Below are 19,698 nucleotides of genomic sequence, written 5' to 3'. Positions count from 1 at the left end.
AAAACCAAAGGGATGCTTTTTTCAAATAGGAAGTTGGTCCCAGCAGTTCTTCCTCCGATTTTATCCTCAAATGGTGTCCCCATTGAGTTTGTTGATTCCTATAAATATTTGGGTATCTTGGTCGACTCACATCTTTCTTTTAAGCTCCATGTGGAAAACTTGGTAAAGAAACTGAAAGTTAAACTGGGTTTCTTTTTCAGAAACAGATCCTGTCTAACCCTGAATGCTAGAAAACGCCTTGTATCTGTGACTTTCCTTCCCTCAATTGATTTTGGTGATATTATTTACATGAACGCTCCTACAAGAACCCTACAGATGTTGGATGCTATCTATCATGGTGCACTAAGATTCATAACTGGCTGTGATTATCGTACCCACCACTGCACCCTGTATTCACTGGTTAACTGGACATCATTAACTTCACGCAGACTCTCTCACTGGTACATTTTCATCTTTAAATCACTTCTTGGTCTGCTGCCTTCATACATCTCCTCCTACATGTCTCTGCGTGAGTGCAGCTACGGAGTGCGCTCTCAGGACATTATTACCTGCAGTGTTCCCTCAGTGAGGACTGAACTAGGCAAAAGGGCCTTCTCCTACTCCGCTCCTGTTTCCTGGAATATCTTACAAAAAGATTTGAAGCTCTCGACCTTGACCTCTCTAAGTGGCTTTAAGAATCTGTTGGACTCCTGGCAGGGACCAATGCTGACATGTTCCTGTTTTTAGTTTTATACATTTGTCTTGGAATCTAGCAGTTTTTTTGGTTTTGTTACCTTTTTCCTTTTAGCCATCCTATTTGTTAAAAAAAAAAAAAAAAAAACCTGTAGTATGAGTTTTTATAACTGCTTATTGTTGTTGCTGTTGTCCATTGTTGTCATCTTTCTTTGTTGAAATCAGGTCTCTCTTGTAAATGAGTCCTCGAGGCTCAATGGGATTTACCTGTATAAATAAAGGTTGATTGATAATACAGTAAGAACAGTGTTCCTTTGGGTGTTTTACATTCTCCGATGTTTTACATTCTCCTGATGCAACAGCTCAAACTATGACTGCTGTGATTTCTAGAAAACCCTCATCCCTCCACTGTGATGTAGCTGTCAACTTAGAAGCAAAGCATCTATTTGTGCAGCTACGACACACTTCCCCACTTCCTCAAGCACAGCCATTGTTTTTCAATCTGTTTGAATAAGTATTTTCACTCATCTTGAGAAAAAAGAATGTTGTTTACTTCGTGTTTGTGATAGCTGAACCAGTTCCAAGGAGGTGCAGCTTTGGTGTAAACAGGACTGAAAAATGAGGACTATGCAAAAAGGAAGAAAAGAGGGCTCACTGTAGCAAAACCTGCATGAGAATTCTTTGGAAGCCAACAGAGTATGCAAGAGCTCTCTGGTCTATTATGAACAGAGGAAGAGTCTGCCAGTGGACTGCCCTTCATTGGAAGACACAAAACACAGGGTTAATAGCAGTGCTTCTGGCACACGTTTGACTTCGGCTAAATCCACTCCACACTGCAGGTGGTGACGAAAGAGAGAGGCTCGAGTATCAAAAGGGGCTGAGAGTGTTTATGATGACTCTGGTCTTGGAACAGGAGAGGAAGACCTGCCTGTAGCCCTCTAACTCTTCAAGACTTCCAGCTGTAACTTTGGTCTGGCTGTAAATGGCCAATTGGGGACAGCTCAAGGCCCAGCAGGTAAATTACAGCGCATCGTAGAGTGCGGGGTGTGTGTGTGGGAGGGGGTTGCTTTTAAAAGAACAAACCCTGTGACGCAAAGTATGGCTCAGCTGGGCCAACTAGCAAATAAGACTGGGATTACTGACATGTACAAAGGTTTAAAAACATGAAGCGTGAATTTGTTATTTGAGGTGAAGGAAAAACACACACAAACTCATCAAGTGTCACAAACTGACACACCTCAAGGATAATGGTGTCAGCTACACTGGCTTTCTGTGGTGATCCCTGTGTCAAACTGTCAACCCAAACGCTCCATGGCCCTTAAATTATCGTGACCCCTGCAGAGCTGGCAGTCTCATGCTTGAGTATTTTTATGAGGTGGATTAATCATAGAGGTCAAAATGACTTGGAAGAGAACATTTTCTACTTGAGAGCACAGAGAACACAAACACAAGTCAATCTGCATGACAAGAACGTTTTAGATGGAAAACGTAACAAATCCGTGTCAAAGTTGTATTAAAGTTTAATATTCTTTTCAGTGCAAACATGATTTTTTTTTTTTATCCAATGAGTTCCTGAATTTATTTATTTTTTACCAAACCATAAGTAGAATATAAGCTGCCATTTTCTGAGAGTTTGTGACACACCAGTGGTCTGTGATGCGCTTGTCTACAGTAGATTATGAACAAACTCGTGAAAGCAATTTCACTGAATAATGTTCAAGCGTTGCTTATCACTCTTGTAGCTGTTCAAGGGAAATTAGAAGCAAAGTCATTGACAAAACTCTCGGGAAAATAAATCATGACAATGTGAAGTCAATTTAAATGCAAATTTTACTTTTCAAACCTGTTTCGAGAAGTTGTGGTGATGGAGGTGAATTATTCGATTGGCGACCACACAGACATTTGAAGAGAAAAGAACAAGCTGCCTCTGGCTTTTAGCAATCCGCAGGGTTGTCAGGAAACCACAGAGAAACAAGACACACTGAGGAGAGCACCAAGACATCAGAGCTGGATTTCGATAGGATCAACTTTATCCATCTGTTTCTGTTTCTTGAAGTCTTTTCTTTAAGCCGTTAGGCCAATGGGTAAGATGCTCACACATCAATGATGTAAGGTTTGCGCTTAAAGAATTTCTACACTTTGATTGTACTAAAAAACAACTTATATCTCATGTCCCATTCACATGGGAGTGGAGGTTAATGAAAATGCAAAAAATAAAAAAAAAGCTTTTTAGTTAGAATGAATAAATCTTGGGCAGCACGGTGGCGCAACTGGTAGAGCTGCTGCCTCTCAGCGAGCAGATCCTTGGTTCAAACCCCGGTCCAGGGGCCTTCTGGGTGGAGTTGGCATATAAATGGCTATAAATACCAAGAGTCCTAGTCCAGATGTGGCTGAGTGGTTAGAGCAGTCATCCGCCAATGCAAGAGTTGGGGGTTTGAATCCACCAGCAGTCACATGCCGAAGTGTCCATGGGCAAGATACTGAACCCCTCATAGCCTCCTCATGTGTGTCCCATCAGTGTATGAATGTGATCTAAATCTTTGTTTAGTCTCTTTAGAATGATTTGTTCAATTAGCTTTGTAGAGAACTAGTAGAGTGCTGTATGAATGGGTAAATGAGGACACAGATTGTGTTGTAAAGCACTTTGAGTATCTTGATCATATAGAAAGGCACTATATAAGTACAGGCCATTTACCATTTTCTTAATTTATGGCTTCAATGAAACAGGTGATTCAAATGCTCCGAGCCTGCTCTTTGTAAAATGTGGTGACTGACTATCCAAATTAATTCTTGAAATCATCAAAACTGCTTACTAACCTGGAGACTAAGCACTCTTCATTGGAAAGATGAGTTTGGAGTATTTGGATGAAAAAAGCGTGAAAACTGAAACTCTACTGAACCACAGAGAATTTTACAAGTTGAAATTGTTTGTAATTCAGTGTAGAGTCATAAAACCAACTTCTGCAAGACGTCTTGATTTCTACCCAAAAAGAATGTGGAGCAGTAAAAGTAATGGGGTCAAGGAGGTCTGTGGTTCATAGCTGGTGTTCTGCAAGTCTGTCTTGTAAAAATGGAGATGGGAGCCCCTCCAAGCTGATGGATGAATTAATTTGGATCTGGACCAGCTTGGCAAGATTCTTCACTCGACATTTGCCGTGTCTGGGGGTGATTACATTAAGAAATAAACACGCTGAGATTTGGCTTTTAGTGGAAGACCCTAAAGGACAAATGCAAAGACTTATAGGAAAGAAGCAACTTTTAAAAGAAAAAGGTTTATAAAGTTAGTTGTGAGGAAAAAGACAAGTTATGACAAATGCAAAAAAAGTGGCTTGGAGAAAAACATTTTGAAATGCAACTCCAAGTGCTTTATACACACTTTCCACTTTTAATCCAGCCTAAATAAGGACAAACATAATCACAGCATCTGCAGCAACACACACCATGTTGAGATTAAACTCTGCTCATGTGTTAGCACTCTTAACAAATTGACCCCTCAGCTCTGCCTCTGTGGTTCATGGATCTAATCAGGCTTGATCTGCTCTCTAATCTTTTGTTTGAGTGATGCTGCCGTACTTGAGTCCAGGCCTCAATGGGCCAGTAAACAGGTTCTTAATATGCAGAACAGAGTCTGAGCTCAAATGTTCACACCTAATCAACATACATGAGGTGCACTGGTTTCCAACAGTCCATTTCTAGAAACCAACAGGGCCCAACACAATGTCGGGAGGTCCCAGGGGAAATCTTTAAATGTAAAGCACCTTTGCATTCATGACATACCTTGTTCCACAGACACATTTTACTCTCCCACTTCCAGACAGACTCCTACAGCACATAAGGGAACCATTATCTCCTACACAACATCAATCCCACATCTGTACTATGCCAAATGACAGCTTTAAACATTTGTTTTTTCTGAAAATACAACTACAGCAGATCATTAAACAAGCAACAAATCAGTATTTTGTAACCATTTCATACCAATAACTAGAACATGGAATATTTAATCTGTAATTATATGTATAAATATGCACCCATACATGTATACTTTGTAATTAGTCATATGCATCTCCCTTTAGAAGTATCCATCCATCCATCCATCTATTATCTTTACCCGCTTTTTCCTTCTTGGGTCACGGGGGTCACTGGTGCCCATGTCCAACAGTCACTGTGCAAGAGGCGGGGGACACCCTGGACAGGTCTCCAGTCCATCACAGGGACACATAGAGACAAACGAGACAAACAATCATTCATTCACTCTCTCACTCACACCTAGGGATAATTTAGAGTTACCAATCAGTCTAACATGCATGTTTTTGGTGTGTGGGAGGAAACTGGAGTACCTGAAGAAAACTCACACATGCAGAGAGATAACAGGCAAACTCCACCTAGAAAGGTCCTCAGCAGGGATTTGAGCTGGGGCGACACTCTCGCTGAGAGGCAGTAGATCTACCAACTGTGCCACCACGCTGCCCTTTAGAAATACAGTATATGACCTGATGAAAGGAGGTGGTAATGTTTCCTTCTTCACCATCTTATATTTAAGATCTTTAGTCTTCTCTGCTGTATGGTGGCACAGCTGGTAGAGGTGCTGCCTTTCAGCAAGCAGATCACCAGTCAAACCCTGGCTGGAGTCTTTCTGGGTGGAATTTGCATGTTCTCTCTATGCATGCCTGGGTTTTCTCCAGGTACTCTGGTTTCCTCCCACAGTCCAAAAACATGCATGTTAGACTGACTGGTAACTCTAAATTGTCCCTAGGTGAGCGTGAGTGAATGGTTGATTGTCTCATCTGTCTCTATATGTCCCTATGATGGACTGGAGACCTGTCCAGTGTGTCTCCCACCTACAGTGACTGCTGGACATGGGCACTAGTGACCTCCGTGACCCGAAAAGGAAGAAGTGGGCAAAGAAAATGGATGGATGGATGGATGGATGGATGGATGGATGGATAGTCATCACTGCAGGATTAACCTATTTTAACAGGAGACATTCTCAACTTATTTATGATGACTGAATAATAAACCAGTAGGGTTCTGTTATCATTTTTATATAAAACACTGTTAATAACAACAAAGTCCATGCTCAATATTCCAGGTATAAAATCCAACATTTTTCAGTCATGTAATCTGGACAGTTTCTTTTTTTGTGCTGAAACGTTTCACCTTCAATCCAGAAGGCTTCATCAGTCTTATCACAAGCAGAATTGGTTTGTTCCACTTTGGAGTAAGCTGTTGGGGGAAGAATCAGTTTTGTTGTGTGTTTCCTTGACTGATGAAACCTTCTGGATAGAAGGTGAAACGTTTCAGCACAAAAAAAGAAACTGTCCAGATGACCTGACTGCAAAATGTTGGACTGTTAATAACCTACAAGTTTTCCAACACTGTGTTAATGCTTGAGCCAACCAGAAAAAACGAACAACCACCATGATGTGTTCATAACTCTACTGAATATTAGAAGGGAAAGGAGAACAGCAAATCTGCACACAGTGCATCGATTCAGCCCTCTCCTCATACAACACACAGAATCATACCCGGCTGTGCACATTCAGTCACTTATATACCAACTAGATTTAGTCATTTTTATATGTTCAGATATTTGGAGTTATTTAAAAGAATAAACAACTTAAAAGGTCATCTGTTTTAAATACATTTTATTACTTCCTGTAGAAGATAGATTCTTGCACTGCTCCACTCCTTGACAAGCTCCATTTTCCTCAGTAGTAGTGATGATGTCACCCGAGTTAGCCTTAACTACAAGTTGAAAAAGCTGAAATAATTTCTTATCAGTAATAATGTAGATTAATAAGTGATTAATAAAGTTCATCATTGTATTTTGCTCACACAAACACAAGGACAGGTTCAGTGATAGAAGTGCTGCTGAACTGTTTTTGTACTGCGTACATCATCGTGGATGTTGGACATGAAGCAGGTGAGCTTCCTCTGACTTTCAGAATTTGACACCAAGAATATTCCACTTGATATTTTCTTGCTGTAAAGTAAAATATTAGACTATAACTTGGACATCAGTAGAAGCCTTAATGCTCATAATACAGGCACGCTTCAAATTTACACATGACAGTAAGGAAAAGGGCAGTGAACAGAAGTGAATGAGCGTGTTAAACAAAAACCTTTTTCTAAATCGTCTTCAAATATTCAACTACTTTGAAACAACATGTTGCAGATGGTGATGTAAATAAAAGAAATGAGAAAAGTCTGTTGTGAAGATTACAATAATTCTTCAAACTGATACATCCTAACTAGATTTGGAAATATTATAAAATCATGTGCATCCCTATTATAAATAAAATACAAGCATCAATGATATAATTAATTTAACTACATTATTATGAATGTGCTCTCATCTCAAATGTTTGGGTTACGTTTGACTGACTTGAACATAATTGTGTTGGTATGCTCACAAATATAGTTTGAATACTGTAATTTTCAGACTGTTGAGTGCACCCTAACATACAGAAATACATTTGAATGCAAGAAAAAAAGGATTGTAAAATCAATCATCCATGTAGAGTTTTTTTTTTTTTAAATTTCGGCTTCTCCCTTCGTCAGGGATCGCTACAGTAAACTAAGTCGCACGAAGACTTGGTACTTATATTTATGTCAGATGTCCTTCCTGACACAACCACAGCCCTCTGTGTGGAGCAGAGAGCTGCTATCTAGAGTGCCTGGGGGAGCAGATGGGGGTTTAAGGGCCTTGCTCAAGGGCTCAGAGTGGGGCAAATGAAGGTCGAGTCAGGTGTGGGTGTTTCACCTATCCCACCCACATTTTGATGTTGCCCGTACCGGGAGTTGAACCAGCAATCTTCTGATCACAGATCCACCTTCGCTAACCTCTGCACCACCACTCTCTATCCAGGCAGATAAAAAAAAAAATAATAATAAATTAAATAATTTCATCTGGACCAGTTTCCTTAAGTGAGAAACATTTCATCCCCCATCCAGAGGACTTCCTCAGTCTGAGGACTGCCAACCAGATCTGTCCTATAAGTAGCCTTCATTGTTGTGTTTCATGTCAACCTCCTGTTGGAATCTCAGAAGCAGGTTTAACACGTGCAAACACACCCATCCAAAACAATCAATCATCATGTACAACAATAAAATGTTTTAGGCCAGATGACCAACTTGTTACTCACAGAAACAGCCTGAGGACAACCACGGTCAAAGTGGTTCAGAAACAGTGTTGTAAGCTCAATCATCCAGGTAGATAACAACAAAAAAGGATAAATCAAGATGTGATAGATGTAATTAATCAGACAATCAATTTGAATTTAATACTAGCCTCTTTTAAAAGATTGGCAGTTGGTCATGACTGTACATATTGATTAATTTACCAAGTAGGAACATGAAGTTATAGCAGCAGCTACAACAAGGAAACCTTAGCCCACTTTTTTTTTTCTAAGCAAAGTTGCTGTTCTTTAAATTTTTAGGTTCAAGTTGTTTTAATATTGTAGTTGGTAAATATGCTTCTTTACAGCAATTATTGTTATATTTTATAAATAAAAAATACACATTGACCCAAAAATCAAAATGTGGTGTATATTGATAATTGGCTGCCCTGATTTTAAAAATGATTGGAATCAGTATTGGCTGGGGGGGGGGGGGGGGCATATTGTTTGACTTCTAGCTGGAAGCACGATTGATAAAATGTTCTCAAGTTAATGTTGGAGTATTAGTCAAAACTAAATTTGTGTCTTTGTTTGTTAACTCGTCTCTTTCATGTGATTATCTGCTGCTAATCGTAATATCAGAATGAACCAAATGTTTTTGTTTAACTATTTTCTTTACAAAACAGCTAAACTGCACTGTAGGATGCTATTCTGACATATTTACTGAACAACTCTGATTGATAAAGCAGGGTGTGTTTGTATTCTTTGCAGCTATGTCCTCTGTGTCCCCTGGCTGTCAAAAATGTCCTTCCTCATCCTTGGTGCCCTTCACTTTCATGTCCCAAGGGTCCCCATGTAACCTTATCCATGCAGACATGCACAATACCCTTCATTGGGCACAAAGCGGATGATACTGGGCTCCTCTGTTCCCTTTTCTACATTTGTCACTTTTATTCCTGTGCTCTTTGTTCATCTTACCTCTGCATGCATGACTTATTCCAAATTGAGCCACCAATTGAAATGGAAATCACCCGTGTTTTTCGGTGACTTAAGGCCAATAACTCCTTGCTCTTCAAGGCATATCTGCCATGTTTGTTGTTCCTTTGAGAATCATATGGTTGTGTTGCCCCTTCCGACAAGTTTTTTTTTTTTATATAAACACAGAGGTTAGAGAAAATATACTCTGATTCAGCGTTATAAATCTGAGCTGACGAGCAAAAACTGGGACAGAATGATTGGAAAAATGAGTTTAGAGCTGTCAGCAACGTACCATGGGATCAGAATTTATCCTATAAAACTTCCCATTATTGGCCTTCATTATTGCTTATGGTTTTCATGTGAGCCTAATCTCAGTTGATTAATTAAACATAAAAACTGCAATGTGAAATCCAGATGAGGCTGAATAACACCACAAATCATAGTCTTTGTACTGGATGCCACAGAGGAAGATAATGATCATAAAAAACCTGTTCACGAGCAGCCCGGAGGCTGGAATAACAACACAACAACAGTGTGGTCACTCTGACATCTAATTGTAATAAAACATTTTCATGTTTTTTTGAATGGTGCCTTGTAGACCTCCTCAACAAAAGAGCCAAGACATGAAAGCTGTGTAGTTAACAGAAAATAACTAAAAGTCATAAAATGATGTTCTTTCTCAGAGAAACCAGACACAGGGAAAGGGTGGTGATTGGTAAAACTGCAGGGAGCGACGTCTGCTTAACACAGCCAGCTTTTCTTCGTGACCTCTTATCGTCTCCTGCTGGGAAACAAATCTCTGAATGCATGAGATAACATTGACCACTCTGGGTTTGTCCTTCACTATTACTTTTCCAGATTAATTGTCTGTAAACTCAGCACACCCATTGATCATGTCAACCTTGTTCATCTGATGGTGCAGTGGCCTGCAAAAAAAAAAAAAAAAAAAAAAAAACCTGACTCTGACAATCAGATCTTCTATTCACCCACCCCCCTACCCTCCATAACCCCCTCCAGTCTTTATCTGTGACAACACCCCATCCATCACCTCACCCTTTCTGAACCAACCACTGCTTTCATAATATATAATGTGTATATATATAAATCAAAGACTCTGCTTCTTCAGGCGAGCTGGTCTGGGAAGCTCAATCCTCACCTCCTTCTACAGGTGTGCAGTGGAGAGCATCCTGTACTCCAGCATCAACGTGTGGCATGGAGGCTGCACAGCTGCAGAAAGAAAAGCTTTGCAGAGAGTGGTGAAGGCTGCACAGAAGACTGTTGGAGTCAGCCTCCCCACCATCACAGACATCTACACCTACAGATGCAGGAAGAGGGCCATCTGCATCATGAAGGACCCCACTCACCCAGCACTCACGTTTTGCCCTGCTCCCCTCAGGAAGGAGGTTAAAAAGCATTAAGTGTAGAACCACTAGACTGAGGAACGGCTTCTACCCTGAAGCTGTTAGATTCACGAATCTCTAACCAGAATAATCACTGTAAAAAAAATCACATCATGTTGCTGCTGATCTGTTTCATGGTGCTGCTGATCTGTTTCATGTTGCTGTGCTCATTCATGCTCATCTGCTCACGCAGACTCATGCTCGTCCTGCTGTTCAGTGTATTGTTTTTGCACTACTAGTGCTTAGCGTATTTTTAGTTCTCGTTTTTCTTAGTTCATATCTTAGATCTTATTACTGTTTTTCTTTTACATTTTATACTTTTGTTGGATGTAACTGGGACCCTGTGTACACAGTTTCATTCCACCACATGTGGTGCGTGTGACAAATAAAGAACTTGAATCCTTGAATAAATACATAAATGCGTAAGTTGTAAGAAAACAGGAGAAATGAATATTTCATGTAACCAAACACATTTCCAGAACTCACCGTCTGGAAATGTGCCCCTTGCTGCTGTCACAGGTGACAAACATGAAAGAGGAGGGCTCGGGCAGGGCTGAGGTGCAGCACACTCACTTTCCTGCCTGCAGCACATGGAGCATGAGTCCTCTCTGTAATTGCTTCTAGTGCTAGAGCCTGAGCTGAACATCAATTAGGACCCAAGCACTTGCAAGGCACCTCACCTTCTCTATGCATCTGTGCAGCTACCATGGAGAACACGCTCGAACAAGTAGACACCAACACATATCACAGCAATGTTGACTTTTGAGCAAAACCACCAGCAACACTGCTCAGATGAGAGGATGGCTTAAATGAACATTTAGTGATAGTGTGACTCATGTGCTGTCAGACTGAGTTTAATCTCTGAAAGCCATCTGATACTCCAGATTCTATTTACCAAGCTGGATTACAATGTAAAATTACATTTCATTCAGTGGTAAGAGATCTATCAATTTCAGACTGTACAACAACCAGCAAAGTGATGCTGAACATACCGGTTTCATTATTTCCAGTTCAAATTAAGCCCACATTTTACTGAGGTGTTGTTCTTCAGCCAGATACAACTTCAGTCTGCTGCACATGGAGACAAATGGTAAATGGACTGTACTTATATAGCGCCTTTCTATCTTATTTCAAGATACCCAAAGCACTTTACACTACAATCTGTGTCCTCATTTACACATTCATAAAGCACTCTACTAGATCTCTACAAAGCTAATTGAACAAATCATTCTAAAGAGACTAATCAGAGATTTAGATCACATTCATACACCAATGGGACACACATCGGAGGCAACGAGGGGTTCAGTGTCTTGCCCAGGGACACTTGGGCATGTGACTGCTGGTGGATTTGAACTCCCAACTCCGGCATTGGAGGACGACTGCTCTAACCACTCAGCCACAGCCGCCCACAAAAAAAAAAATAAACAAGAAAAAAAACTTGTTCACTTGTTCAAAAAAGTCTTGTTCATGATTTGTTTGGACAGTTTTTGTCCTGTTGAGCTCTCTGAATTGTCAAAAATAATAACCTCATCCAAACCATCCACATGCCTGCTAGATCCCATCCCAACCAGACTGTTTAAAGAGGTATTTCCCCTAATTAACGTCCACATTTTGGATCTACTTAATTTGTCTTTAATGAATGGTTACGTACCACAGCGCTTTAAGGTTGCTGTAAGCAACACTTTGGTTGGCCTTGTCGCTGTTTTAAATGCTCTATAAATAAAATGGTATGGTATGGTATGGTAATTAAACCTTTACTTAAGAAGTCTGACCTTGATTCAGAAGTTCTGGCCAACTATAGACCTATATCTAATCTAACTTTCATATCAAAAATTCTAGAGAAAATCGTTGCAGGTCAGTTGCGTGAACATCTACAAAGATATAATCTGTTTGAAGAGTTTCAGTCAGGGTTTAGAGCTTATCATAGCACAGAGACAGCACTAGTAAAAGGCACTAATGATATTCTCATGGCCTCAGACAATGGACTTGTGTCTATACTGGTCCTGTTAGACCTCAGTGCTGCATTTGATACATTTGATCACAATATTTTACTACAGAGGTTTGAATATGATATTGGGATTAAAGGAACAGCTCTAAAATGGTTTAAATCATATCTATCTGATAGATTCCAGTTTGTAAATGTAAATAATAAATCTTCTTCATACACCAAAGTTAGTCATGGAGTTCCTCAGGGCTCAGTGCTTGGGCCAACATTCTTTACTTTATATATGCTTCCATTAGGTAAAATTATTAAACAGCATGGGATAAATTGTCATTGGTATGCTGATGACACACAATTATATTTGTCCATTAAACCCAATGAATCCAATCAGCTACTTAGACTACAAGCATGTCTTAAAGACATAAAAACCTGGATGACCCTTAATTTTCTCCTGTTGAACACAGACAAGACTGAGCTTTTGGTTTTTGGACCTGAGCACCTTAGGAATGAATTTTTCAGTCTTCCTCCTTCCTTAGATGGCATTAATCTTTCCTCCAGCTCTAATGTTAAAAATATTGGTGTTATTTTTGATCAGGACATGTCTTTTATCCCCCACATTAAAAACGTTACTAGAACTGCCTTATTCCATCTGTGTAGTATCGCTAAAATTAGAAACATCTTATCTAAAAATGATGCAGAAAAACTGGTCCATGCATTTGTCATGTCTAGACTGGACTATTGCAATGGTTTATTATCTGGATGTCCAAATACGTCTTTAAAACGTCTTCAGTTGATCCAAAATGCTGTTGCCAGAGTCTTAACTGGAGTTAGTAGGAGAGATCATATCTCTCCAGTTTTAGCTTCTCTCCACTGACTCCCTGTCAAATCCAGAATAGAATTCAAAATCTTACTTCGAAATTACAAAGCTCTCAACAACCTGGCTCCATCTTATATTACAAATCTTATTGTTCCATATTTTCCTAACAGAGCACTATGCTTTCAGGCTGCAGGTTTACTTGTGGTTCCTAGATTTTACAAAAACAGAATGGGAGGCAGATCTTTCAGCTATCAGGCTCCTCTCTTGTGGAACCAACTTCCAATCTCTGTCTGTGAGGCTGACACATTATCCAATTTTGAAACTAGGCTTAAGACTTTCCTTTTTGCCAAATCCTATAGTTAGTGTCAGCTTGGGTTTTCTGAGCTGTCCCTTAGCTGCTATAGGCTTAGACTGCTGGAGGACAAACGGACTACAATTTTCACTCTGCTACTGTCTTTATTTACTCTGCTCAACCTGTTTTGTATTTGTAATTATTTTTTCTATCCTTAACACGTGTTTTTGTTTTTTTTTTTTGTCTTTCAGATACACCTGGACCTACCATTCTGTGTTCGTCTGTCTCTCCTTCCTGTCCTCTCAATCAGCCGGTCAAAGAAGATGGCCGCTTGTCCTGAGCCTGGTTCTGCTGGAGGTTTCTTCCTTTTAAAAGGGAGTTTTTCCTTTCCACTGTTGCCACTGTGCTTGCTCAGGATGGGAGACTGCAACAAAGCCAAGATTCAACTTGTCTGCTGGATTCATTAGACAGAGAACTTTACTAATCGGCTTTTATGTATGTGAATGTTCCAGTAAAGTGCCCTGAGACAACTTTGTTGTGATTTGGCACTATATAAATAAACTGAATTGAATTGAATTTAATTTAATTTAATTGATGTCCAGGAGAGACATTGATCTGAACAGAGTCAGATGATTAAAGATAGTATCTCACTGGGATGTGACCCAAAAATTGCAAGAACTTAGGATAATTTTCTGTTGTAGTTGTACTGAAATCTTAATGTTTTCTACCAAGTGGGTAATGAGCTGTGTGAGCAAATTCCAAGAGGTTAGTTTACAATAACCACAACTTGTTTTTACGTGCACTGCTCTCACTGTATTTTGTGGTCCACATTATAATTACTTCAGCCTGCTTTTTACCCGCATTGGCAGCTCCCCCACGTTTATGAATTAATCCATGAGTACATCCATCCATGCATCTTCTACTGCTTATCCACGGTCAGGTTGTGGAGAGAACAGACATCCCTCTCCCCAGCGTAACTGTTGAGCTCCTCCTGGGGGATTCTATGGCATTCCCAGGACAGAGAGGATATAGAATTCCTCCAGCGAGTTCTGAGTGTCCCTCATGTTCTCCTCCAAGTTGGACATGCCCAGAAAACCTACAGAGGGAAGTCTCCATATGTCCTTACCACCTCAGCTAACTTCATTTGAGGAGCATCACTACTCAGTACTCCCATATTGGGAAGATCTTCACCATAATTTGTAGGACTATACTTGACCTCCTAGGTAGGAAAATCATTTAAGATGATTGTATCAAATATCTCAATTGTTCAGTCATGGTTCGTACCATAGAGGCATAGGTGAATGTTGGTACATCGACAGAACAGTTACTGAATAACTTTACCTTTTAGCTTAGCTCCTTTTTCACCATGAAAGACCAGATCAATGCCCTGAACCATGGCATCAGCCTTAAAATAACAGTTTTTGAAGAATTATGAACTATCATCGCCATGTTTTTTTTAATCTGTATCTGTTTTCTGTCAGAGGAAAGCCCCCTCAAAGCACACTACTGATATATGTTGAAGACACCTGCAACAAAAGCGAAGGGCTTGAGAATGAAACACACATGACAACTATTGTGAGAAAGTTGGAACATATTCAAAATGAGAGCAAAAAGACTGTGAGCCTCTGTGGCACACAAGGAAACGGAGAACCCCATCAAGAGAGACTCCCTTGCAAATGCTATTTGCTAAGTCACCAACCACTCACCAACGATCACAGCCCAGTGGGATATGACTTTTAAACTGATACTGCTTTCCTCCATATGTGCAAGCAGCTCGGTGTGTAAGCTCTGATTAAGAATCTGTGTGTATGCAGCCACACCGGATGATCTGTTTGCAGCGTTTTTAAATCTAAATGATTAAACGGACGATTAACGCGATGAAAGAGGGTCCACGAAATGTGCCAGGTTGAAGTTGCATATTAAGTGGCGTGCAGGCTGGCTGACACGGACCGGCTGGGAGATGGTCGCCACTTTGCTCGACCAATTACTGGCTCTCGCTCAGATTGTTTGGTGAGAAGCATTCGACCTACTTCTGGACACAAAGCACGGCTGCCCTGAATACAGAGGAGCTGGGGACCACGTGTGATGACAAGTGCTATTAGAGACTGTTGTCTTTGGCCTAGAAATATAATTTAGGCTTCTTCCTACCTGATATGTGATAATTCTGGCTATAAACACTGGAGAACTTGCGTGCTTGGCCTGTTGGGACACAATAAGAGGCTCTACAGATAGAGATGATTAAAGGCACTAATGGCACACTCACCTTCACAAGTTCTTCATGTTGAACATTAGGCACATCAGCAGTGTCAGAAGCAGCACCACAGAATGAATTATGTCTTGCTGCTACTTTGTTTACCACAGGAGACACACATTTTGAAGACAATATAGGCCAAGTTGAATGTTTTCTGAACAAAACACAAAAAATCATCAAAGAGAATACAAACAGTAAATTATGGGTGAACTACAGAGAATTCCAGTTTTCTGGGATTCCCTCAAAGGCATTGTCTGCAAGGAGCCCCCAAAAACATCAGTGAGAAAACTGAACGTTTGAATGGGAAGCAGTTCCATGTAAGGCACCATTTATTTGCATACCTTGTAAATATTCATAATGTGGGAATCTCTAAGTCAACCAAGTGAGATATGGCTGCTGTATGAATGCAACAAACACACCAGGCACACACACAAGCAACAACTGCTCCAACCGCACCCCATCAATCAAAAACCCCACAGATAACTGCACTAATCTTATGATTTAAATGTCACTCTAATACAAACTTAATCACACAAATTTAACTCTCATCAGTCATCGTAATCTCCTCGGCATGTAGGCGTTACACTTCTCTGTTAAAGCATGGAACGGGATGCAGGTTTTCTCCACTGTATAAAGAGATTTGCTCTATGTGTGTAAATATGTTTGTTATTTTACTCCTGTAAACATGTTCCTTTAAGGCTGTTTCTAGAACCATTTGACATTGCTCACCTTCTCACAGAACTCATCTGCTGAAATTAAAAATGTACACGCCTGCCCATGACACATGGCTTTAATTTGTTGCACCAGCAGGACTTCTCGACGTGATTTTTTTCCCTTATCACATAAATGTCATCATGCCTGCCACATTTTACATTCCATCTTATGTAGGAACTGCCAGCAGAGACTGAGCAACATTCAGCAGGATGTGATTCAGTGCTGCGGTTCAGCCTACAGCATACAAGCCAATCATGGTCATATGTAAACCTGTGTGTGGTGTGGGCAGTGTACGGGAGGCAGGAGGGATCTCTTTGTTGGCAGTAAGAAAACTTTTTATATCAAGACACCATCTACTTATAACCTCAAACTTTAGCTAATTTTCTTAATACGGAAGATTTAAAACCATATTAAATCTTCACGGCCATATTTTATGTGCTACATGAGCTAGTAAACTGGCTTAGCTTAGAGCAGGGCAGTGGTGATTTCAGCCTCTTTAGTGGGTGCTCAAGCATCCCTAATTTTTTACTCGGCACCCCTGAAAACAAAATAAACCATCATTAGGTATTTGTAAGGAAACTGTTCTCAAACCGTATTCATCAAAATATTGAATAAATTTGGAATAAATAAGGAATAAATTATGACAGTCTTAAACAAGCACTATGATTTATTTTGCACAATTGGATCTTTGATACCACCTGTCAATTAATCCAGTACGCTAGTCAGAAATGGACCAATCGGTGACCTCAATTTGTCCCGAAGGTGAATGCACATTACCTGCAGGAACTGCTCCCATTTTTTTTTCCAACAACATTGTCAGTTTTGCTTTACTGACACGTTGCAGTCAGAGGGACTTCATGGTGGTGGTGGTGGTGGTGGTGAGGGGGATTAGGATGTGTGAGAGAAGCAGAGCGTGCTCTGTTCACACAAGGAGAGCTGTTGGTCAGGCTACTTATTTTTGTGCTATTAATTCTAAAATAGTTATTGAATCAAGTGTTTGCTTATGTAAACACACATGCAAATACAAAGTACAACAGATTGCAGGAAACGGCATCTACTTTATTCAAATATTTCTGGGGGAGGACCCCCCCCCCCCCACACACACACACACACACATTAAAAATGCTTCTGATGCCAATGAGTACCACGTTGTACAAGCCAAAAGCCATTGTCAGCATTGGGGGCTGAGCACCCCTAAAGGGCAGATTCTAGAATCGCCCCTGGAGCAGGGTATTATTATGCCATGAGTGATCAGAACGTGTTGATGATGAGCCACAGCAGAAAGATTGTAGGATCAGACACTTTCTATTTGTTGTAGCACCCGTATGTTCGGAAAGACAGAATTGGACACTAATAATGTAAATTGCTGTAAAATGCATAATGTCACAGAATTTATTTTTATGTAGTTATTTCTTAACAACTTAAGTGTTTTTCACTATTGATGGTCACAGTGAACAAGACTGTTTTGGCTGCTGCAGGCTTCTGTAGACACGGAGAGGTATGGGGGGAGGGGGGGAGCTTGACAGAAAATAATCCATCCATCCATCCATCCATTCATCCATCCATCAATCATCTTTTATCCGCTTCTTCCTTTTCGGTTCACGGGGGTCACTGGTGCCCATGTCCAGCCATCACTGTGCGAGAGGTGGGGGACACCTGGACATGTCTCCAGTCCATCACAGGGACACAGTAGCTATGTTTACATGCACAAAATTCTTTGATCGTATTGAAATGTATTCAGATCAAATAATTTGAAATGTGTCGTTTACACGGGCGCAATCCGTTCATGACGAGCGTTTACATGCAGTGAGCTTTTATTGTGAATAGAAGTACTGGCATGTGCACAGTGGTAAACTCTCTTTAAAAAAACACAGAAGAAGTTCTACTTATGGGATGAACGTAAACAAACCTGAGTGCCCAAAATGAACCCACGACAGGTTATAATAACGGTGGATACATTACTGCACTCCCTGACTGAGCTACAGGTAATACAGATCAGTTTGAGCTCTTTCAAAGTTTCTAGTAGAAATGTTGTGTCGCTCACCACCAGTCTTATTTCCCCGACATGCTAATATTATTAGCATCTAGTCAGGCAGAAATACATGAGGTTGACAGGTCGCGCATGCGCAGTCACGTCAGTTTTCCACAATCAGTATAAAAATGAACAGATAAAGTGTTTACATGCACACCGTTCAGATTATGAATCAGCATAAACCACATGTCTCATTCTGATCACAAATTCTTTTGGATCGAGCTGAATCAGCTCAGAATCCGAACGAGGTGCTTACACGAGGCCTTTTTATTCCAAATGGTCATTTAATCCAATTACTTATGTTCATGTAAACATAGACAAATGAGCAAACAACCATTCACTCTCTCACTCACACCTAGAGACAATTTAGAGTTACCAATCAGTTACATGCATGCTATTGGTCTGTGGGAGGAAACTGGAGTACCTGGAGAAAACCCATGCATGCACGTAGAGAACATGCAAACTCCACCCAGAAATGTCTCCCCGGCTGGGACTCAGTCCAGTGACCTGCTCACTGAGAAGCAGCAGTTCTATAAAGGAAAAAGTGTCTAATAATTATGAACAACATCATAGCTAACCTGTCCACATGAAAACAGAAGAGTGTATGGATCGGTCCAAATATTAAGATGATATTGTATCGGATCAATGCTAACATATTGAAACTGATACTTTAATTAGTTTCTCTTCAGTACTCCAAAAGTGCAAAGAAATGTAGCAAAAATATAATTTATTTCTAAACAAAAGTCATTAAAAATATAAAATGTAAGTCATTTAATCTCTACTTTGTTTTTGCTAAATCACTTATTCATAGTCAAAGATTGTTTCTTTTTATTTGCCTGAGAATTTTTTGTAAAATCCATCCTGAATTTGAAAATCCAAATAATCTGCTAATTAACCATGGAAAGCTTCTCTCCCCTACATGTAAATGGACTATACTTATATAGCGCCTTTCTATCTTATTTCAAGACACTCAAAGTGCTTTACACTACAATCTGTGCCCTCATCGACCCATTCATACAGCACTCTACTAGATCTCTACAAAGATAATTGAACAAATCATTCTAAAGAGACTAATCAGAGCTTTAGATCACATTCATACACTGATGGGACACACATCAGAGGCAACGAGGGGTTCCTGCCCATGGACACTTCGATATGTGACTGCTGGTGGATTCGAACCCCCAATTCTCGCATTGGAGGACGACTGCTCTAACCACTCAGCCACAGCTGCCCCGAAACTTTATGGGATGAAGATCATATTGGATAGCAATGATACTGCCCTGTATTACTTGCTATCGGGTCAATAGGAAATTTTGCAAAATCACACACTAATACTTTGAAGCTGTTTGAGTTAAAACAAGACATTCTGGTAAAATAAATAAATAAGTAAATAAAATAAAACTATGCCTGTTTGAGCCAAAGCTTATAAAGGATCAATCAAGCTAAAGTTTGTCCAGCATAAGTTCCTCTAGGGAAAAA

This window comes from Nematolebias whitei, chromosome 7 (assembly GCF_014905685.2).
Source record: "Nematolebias whitei isolate Nwh7 chromosome 7, NemWhi1, whole genome shotgun sequence".
Lineage (NCBI taxonomy): Eukaryota > Metazoa > Chordata > Actinopteri > Cyprinodontiformes > Rivulidae > Nematolebias > Nematolebias whitei.
Note: the sequence above shows the minus strand (reverse complement) of the source record.